Source organism: Propithecus coquereli, unplaced genomic scaffold, assembly GCF_000956105.1.
Source record: "Propithecus coquereli isolate 6110/MARCELLA unplaced genomic scaffold, Pcoq_1.0 Scaffold316, whole genome shotgun sequence".
NCBI classification, from domain to species: Eukaryota; Metazoa; Chordata; class Mammalia; order Primates; family Indriidae; genus Propithecus; species Propithecus coquereli.
The window spans coordinates 648,562-656,563 of record NW_012148797.1 but is presented as its reverse complement, the minus strand read 5'-3'; positions in this window follow the sequence as shown (position 1 = coordinate 656,563).

Sequence of the window (8,002 nt, the reverse complement as noted above, 5' to 3'; positions counted from 1 at the left end):
TCAAACACAGGTCTTTCGCCTCCACATTGCCTACATTTTCCACAAACCTTCACGTACTCTTAAATGCAAGTTGTTATGCTATGCACTCTATTTCTTTTTCTTTTCTTTCTTTTTTTTTTTTTTCTTGGAGACAGAATCTCGCCTTGTTGTCTGGGCTAGAGTGAGTGCCGTAGCATCAGCCTAGCTCACAGCAACCTCAAATTCCTGGGCTCAAGCAATCCTCCTGCCTCAGCCTGTAGCTGGGACTACAGGTGCAAGCCACCACACCCAGCTAATTTTTTGTTTCTATTTTTAGTTGACAGGCTAATTTTTTCTATTTTTAGTAGAGACGGGGTCTCACTCTTGCTCAGGCTGGTCACGAACTCCTGACCTCAAGTGATCCTCCTGCCTCTGCCTCCCAGAGTGCCAGGATTACAGGCGTGAGCCACGGCACCTGGCCTGCACTCTATTTCTTTACCATGATATACACATGCATTTTTGCAAAGGGCTAGATTTTTCTATTAATGAAGAATCATAGAAAGCACCCAAATTCCCAGTTTTCTCATCTCTGATACAGCTCAGTTGCAAAAGGCCCCTTTGTTTGATCACATCAAATTCTAGCCCTAGAATATACTTTGAAAAAAAGGATCCAGCTGGAGCTCATCAGGAATAGGGGTAGAAGAAAATCCGTGGTCCCTCTTGATCACAGTCTGGATAACAGAGCCTAATTCTGAGTGATATTCAGACTCACCCGAAGAAGAGTTGAGCATCTGGGTCGGGGTGAGGCCTCACGACAGCGCATGTGTTTTGAATTGGCAATTTCTTTAACAGAAGCAGTTTGGAACCAGGACTGGGAAGTCGCTGCTAACTGGAATACTGTAGCCATTTTCCATGTTCCCTGAGGACAGGGCCAGCGGCTCTCGCTGCATTCGGGGAGTTAAATTAGATGCTAGGAAGCACTTGCTCACGCTAATGGTTGTGAAACGCAGACACAAATGTGGTTGTAGAATGTTGCTGTCTGGGAATCTGGAGAAAGTATAGGGGGAAAAATCTTTCACAGATAGAGGATATGAACTGAGCATCCTCCAGTAGGAAACAGGAAGTGAGAACTAAAAGTAATGGCGCCATGGTCTGAGCAATGGCCTCCATTAAAACAGACCTGAGTTCAAACCCTAGCTTACAAGTTCAGTGATTTGGGCCAATTTCCTTACTCACTCTGATCCTTCATTTCCTCCTCTATAAAAAGGAAATCACAGTATACCTACCTCTGAGAATGACTGTGAGGTTAAGATAAAAATACATCGAATAATATGGGAGGTATTCAATGAACATTCATTTCATCCTTTTCTTACAAATCTTTTCCTATGCTGTGACTCTATGATTCAGTACTTCCTGGAATTCTAAGGCACTAGAAACTTTCCAAAGAGTTTAAACTGCTTAATTTCTAGCTTCCAAGCTCTTCCCAGCATGAGTTTGAGAGGTGAGTGGTAGAAATGGATGAGAAATCAGACAAATTTGGCTTTGTTTGCTGGTCCAGCAATACCCCCTCATATTCCATGTCTCTACTATTCTCAATGGGACAGGAATGGAATTGTCAAAACCAAGATGCTCCATGCAGCATGGAGAATCAGGTGGGACTGGCTATTGCTCGTGCACCTTGCTGCCTGCAGGATGAACACCTGAAATCTCCTAAGGGTTTGAGACTGGGGTCTGCACAGAGCAGTGGGAAGGGCACTGCTTCAGGGAACAAGTGGCCAGAAGCTCAGGCACCGGCCGGGCTGGCACCTCCCCGCATGACGTAGGGACTCTGGTCCCTTTGTGTCTACAGTGAAGGGACTGAAATTAGATAAATGCTGAAGACCCTCCAACCTCAAAATTTCTCTGAGCCGGTGTATGGAGAACTTCTATGGTGGAAAGTGATTTCTCTGTCTTTTGTTGGTTTCTGTATGCTAAACTCCTGAATCTTGTTTTACACTGTCTCTTGAGGAAGAAATTGTAAAAGTCTATGTAAAGTTGTCTTTCCTAAGTGAGGGGCCCTGTATAGGGGCAGCACTGGCAGAGGTGGGTAATAACAAGGGTGGAGGTAGAGAACTAATAGCCCGCTTGCTACTGACAATATTGCCTTAAAACCAATCCCTGCATAACTCTCTTGTGTTTGACTTGGAAGCCGTAAGTGAGGAAAAGGTATGTAGTACAGCCCTTCTGCCCTCAAGCCTTTTATAACCTGACACATCCTTAAAAAGAATCTCACTGTACAAGTCTTAAGCCCAAAGTCTAGAGAAAAAATTTAAATTAAATAGAGCTTACAGCCTAAAGAAGTTTGTTCTTTTCCTCACATGTACAATTTTTTTTCCTTTAAAATGAGAGAACTGATGAAGGAAAGAATTCTTTTTCTCAACTCATAGCCTCTATGTTTATTCAATAAAAAACTTCCACAGTCAAATGTAGCTGCCCCAAAGTGAGCACAAACCATCGACAAGCAGTTGAAAAGAGCTGATTTATGTGACTTCCTATCTACAGAGGGAAAGGGCATGATTCTATCCCGTTTTTTTCCTGCAAAAGAGAGAGAGGCAGAGGGAAACCCAAAAGGGAAAGGAGTTTCTTCTCAGTAGCTTTCCATTCAGCTGGAAAAGGAATTGCTGAAATCCTTCTGGTTTCTACACCTTCACTTTGCCCTTTCTCGCTGAGCTTGCGCATGGGTGGCCATTTCCATAGTCCCCTAGCGCCCCCTATGGTCCATGTTAGGAAACTAACCAAGCAGCATGAGCTGCTAAACTTGGATAAGTTATCTTAAAACCCTTTAACCTTCTCAAATAAATCTCAAAAGTTCAAAACTGTGATTCCACCTTTAAATCACTGAGGGGAAATTTATAGTCAACTTACATTATCAATTTCATAGACAATATAGAATGTTAGGAAGGGTCCTTAGTAAATATTTAGCCAATTTTTTTTAACCAAGTATGGGATTAGTTATGAGAGATATTTGCCGTTACTATGTGAAACCAAAGAATGCTGGGAAATTCTGGGTTAAAATAAGAATTAAAAAAATATTAAATAAGGATATTCTCCCCTGCTGGCCTTCTCAGAGCATTTAATATGGACTGTGTATCTCCCAAGGGAAATGCAATTTCCCAATCGCACTTGACAACAGAACCACTTTTTATATGAATTTCTTGTAGGGCCAATATTCCAAGGAACACACTTGGGAAGTGCTAATCAAGTCCAAATGAATCATTCTACAAATTGGAAACTGAGTCCCAGGATGATGCCAGTGACGACAAGGACCCGTCAGGAGGTCCCAGGCTGCTGCTCCACCAGGATGTCCCAACCCCCTTAGAGTTGACCTTTAGTATTTCTGTATCCATAAAGCATGTTTACTTGTGGAATGGGGAAGGCCACTGCCTTCAGCCAAGGATATTGGGAAAGTTAAGCAGACCCCTTTCAAGTATGTTCCAACTACTTGGGGAAAAGAATTTGTTTTGGGTATTTTCAGTTCAATTTCTCTCTGTCTCTTGTAAAGAACTTCATTGTTTTCTAAAAAGCCTCTATTCAACAAATACTTGTTAAGCACCTACTATGCACACATACAAAGGAAGGCAAGTGCACTACTTCGGATAAGAGCAAAGGCTTGCAGGTCAAGTTCTGGTTCTGCCACATTGTGATTGTGTGTATTTGGACAAGTTGCTTACCATCTTCAAGACTCACATTCTCCATGCATAAAATGGGGAAAATAATGCTCCCTTCACAGGAACGTGTTGAGGATTTAATTAGCTAATACATGTAAAATGGTCAGCACAGCACCAGGACATATAAGTACTCAGTAAGTATTTGCCACTGCTATTATTATTGTTGTTATAAGTATTGAGATGTGGTCCCTGCCCTCACAGACTTAACGTCCCAGCTGGAGAAAGAAGACAAGCATACTCAGAAACTTCAAATAACAATCTAAAGGAACGAATCAGAAATAGCAAGTAGGTTTCACATAACTCCAGTCAGCCTTTAGTGACTGCCTCAAGTGCTAGTTAAGAATAATTCTGAGGGGTTTTGCCAGCTACAGAGAGAAAAAGCAACAATATCAGTTAGTGATATCTTTCACAGGCCTGTGGATATGTGGTTATATGGCATGTTTTTGCCAGTCTTAAAATGAATAATGAAATGCCAGGTATGGCAGATTAGACAGAAGGGCAGTTTCTGGAAGAGGTAGGATAGCTGGACCTGGACCATGGGTAGGACATAAAAGGAAAAAAGATATAATAAGGGAGGGAGAGGTATCTGGCACTTGGAATTTTCTGAATAAATATGCCAAGGATAAAACCAACATGGGCTATTTGGGTGGCAGTAAATAAACAAATCTGTCTAGAGAAGGGTTTGATGCTAAAGATTAGCTCTATAAATATGGTAACCAGAGATGCTGAACTGTCCACCCAACATTAAATAAGGTGTCCCATTGTTTCCATAAGTTCCCTCCTATGCACTGAGCCATGTGCCTGCATTTGAGGTTCAGAAAATGTGGCCACCATTTGGTTTCTAGAATCACCTTCTCTACCATGGAGCTATGTAAAGGCTCTTTCCTACAGCTCTTGCTCATGACAACCATCCTCTGGTGTTAAGTCTGTGGCTGCTGTTCAGAGCCCATCACCCTTTTGCACTTTAGAAAATCCTTATGAATGTTTTTCATCATATGCAGATGCCACTGCAGGCCCAGGCATCTGAGCTTCTCAACAAATGCAAACATGCAAAAAAGTTGTTGAATATGAAAAATGAACACTCAACCTACCAGAAACTGTATCGTTTGTGTATGCCACATGCCTCCTCTATATCTAGTACCACACTAGCTCTGGAGGAATGGCAAAGAGGTACTTATTAAAACCACAAATAAAAATGGGAAGTTTTGAAAATTTCCTGTTTGCAAAACTTCATAACTTTGTATAATGAGATTTTATTCATCCATTCTTTTATTGAGTGTCTACCATGCAAGCAGACATTTCTGTGGTATTTGGGACTTGTGTGGTTGCAAGTGACAGAGACGTAACTCAAATTCATTTAAGCAAAAGGCGGGGGGGCATTGTAAGGGATAATGTGACGGCCCTGAACCCTAAAGACAGGAATGTGCCTAGGGCTCAGGAACACCTGGAACCAAGAACTCAAACACCATCAAGGTTCTCTTTTTTTCTTCCTGTCTCTGCAGCTCCACTCACTCTCTTCATTAGCTTCCTCTTTGCTCTAGCTAGAATTTGTGTAGTGAAAAACATGGAGGCCAAGAGCTCCTAAATTTACCAGGACGTCTGTACAGCTTTGGGCTCTAGAAAGACTCTATCTTGGCATTGTTTCTGATTCCAAGTCAAAAAGTCCCAGGGAAGGACTCACTGAAGCAGTTTGTGTCAGCTCCTGTGGGAGCCACAAAGATGGGGCCAGGGAGGCGAAACTTCTGGAAGAAGAGGGGTGAGGTGTTGGGCAAACAATATAGGAGATGTTTGTTAAATCTTACCTTATTTATTTTTCATGCCGACTCAACTTAGTCATCAACCAACAATTCCACTCATTTAATAAGCATCTATTCGCTTATTGAATATCTGCTATGTGCCAGGTACTGCACTAGATTTTAGGGGCACAAAGATGAACATGATGCTTCTTTTATTATGTGCTTCTTACAGTGCTAGGCATGCAGAGATACAAAGAAATATAAAATGTAATTGGCTTAGGACATCTAGGAACTTATGTAACTGGAGAAAGACAACGATGTATTTGGAGAATAACAAGGGGCAAGCTGCGTGCTACAGGCAATCAGGGTAAGAGAAGGTTCAAGGTGAATGAGGTCAGTGGGGCCTGGAGCCCTTGGGAGAAGTATCTTGGAGAGGGCGATACTTCTACAGGGTCTTTAAAGGGCAAGGAAGCGTTGTTTATGACTCCATGTGCTTAAAGTGCAATATTTTCACAACATCACACTAAATGAGGCCCTCTGCATCTGGAGGCGTTCTGGAATGCAGCCGTCAGCCAGTGGCCCTGTTCCTTTCTCAGAGACAGGACTACCACCCACAGCTCTTCTGATAGCCTTGTTTTTAATTGCCATGGCCTGTTGGATCAAAGCCTCTGAGTTTGATGCAAGTTCAAAATAATTTCCTTCAAGGATTAACTCATCTTTCTGGGGCTTGGGGAGCTACACAAGCAACATCTGGTATAGCCTGCAGAGGGATTTTTCACCCAAGGAGTTTCGAATTTCAACATGTGAGCCATCCTGCTGAATAACATCATGACGGGAAACAGCACTGGGAGAGCTTATCTTGTAATGACAGTTCTGTGTAACACCCTACAGTCGTGTTTTGCACCCAACTATTACAAATGGTGCAAACTATAACAGGTTTCTTATCACTTTGCTCTTTGCATGCTCATGGGGTTGAAATCCCCTTGTGTGTTCCTTGGGGGCCATTCCATAGCCGATCCTGGCACCGCTATTAGCACCCTCCCTGTGCATGGACCAGCTCGCAGGCTCACATTTTAATGCGGTCACAGGAAATCTCCTAGTTAGCTCCTATTGTCAGAGCCCATCTGTCACCTCCCTGTCTGCCCAGGCCTCCTGGAAAACCCTTGGGACCTTCTCCTTGCCTTTTGGTAAATCCTGGCTTCATTCCTCCACACTTTGTTTTTAGTATTCCCAGCTCTGCCCTCTGCACTCCATGGCCTAGACCCACGACCCCTGGAGGTCGCTTTAAGGTCAGGATTTTACAGTGATCTTAAAGGTAAAACACCGTAATAGCTAACAGCTGAGTGTTCTGTGTGAGGGCATATTATTTATAGGGGCGCTATTGTCATCACCCATGACTTAACAGTGAGAGAAACGAGGCTCAGGGTTTGAGTGAATTGCCCAAGTACAGGATATAAACCCACACCTGGCACACATCTGAGGCTGGGCTCTTTTTAAGGGATAAATACGGGGACCCAAGGAAATGGTCATGAGAGTCCCTACTTCCAAGTGGAGGAGGGAGAAGGAAAGAGAAAGGAGGAAAACCCAAAGAGCAATGGCTCTGAATTCAGAGGAGAATTTTGAGACATGGTCAACTGTGTTCTAAAGCCAGAGCAGGTGTGGGAATATCGAGACCACTGACATGAAGAAGGCTGTTTGCAAATGTTTTTAGCAAAGACTTAGTAGTGGGTCTGGAAGTGGTTACTAGGAATGGGTGGAAATATACAGACAGCAAACAGAAGGAAAAAGCAGCCACACAGATGGTAGAATGAAACAGGAAAGCTGTTTTGTACCCACTAACTTAAAACTCGGGGGGCAAGGCCCGGGAATTGGGTTCAGACAAGCCCTGCCGGTGATTCTGTTGCACACTGAAGTTCGTGAACTGCGCTGTAGAACAGTGTTTCTCAGCCTCAGCTGCACATTGGAATCACCTGAAATAATAATGCTTCCGCTTGATTTCAGGAAATTCTGACGTCATTGCTATGGGCGACGGGGTTTTACAAAGCTCTCCAGGTGCAGCCAGGATTGCTCACTGTGGCTGCAGAGGAAGAAGACAATTGAGGGTGTGCAGTCAGAGAGGAGAGGGAAGGGATGATAACACAACTGCAGTGCACAGCTCTGGCCAGGCCAGGCATCGTGCCAGGGCCCGGGGCTTTTCAAGCTTTGATGGGCGTAAGGATCACCCAAGAAGCTCCCAGGAGCGTTACAGGCATGGCTTCAATGAACCCTCATGACAAGCCTATGAGACAGGTGCCAGCGTCATTCCCAGTTGTATAGATGGGGACACTAAGGCCCCAGGAAGTTACCTGACTGCCTGGGGCATCGCAGCAAGGAAGTGGTAGAGCTGGAACTTGAAAATCAGGTCTTCTTGGATGCCAGAGTACTCACTCTTTTTTTAAAAAAATTGTGGTGAAATATACATAACATAAAATATACCGTTGTAACCTTTTTTTTTTTTTTTTTTCTGAGACAAAGTCTCACTCTGTTGCCCTGGCTAGAGTGAGTGTCGTGGTGTCATCCTAGCTCACAGCAACCTCAAACTCCTGGGCTCAAGCGATCCTA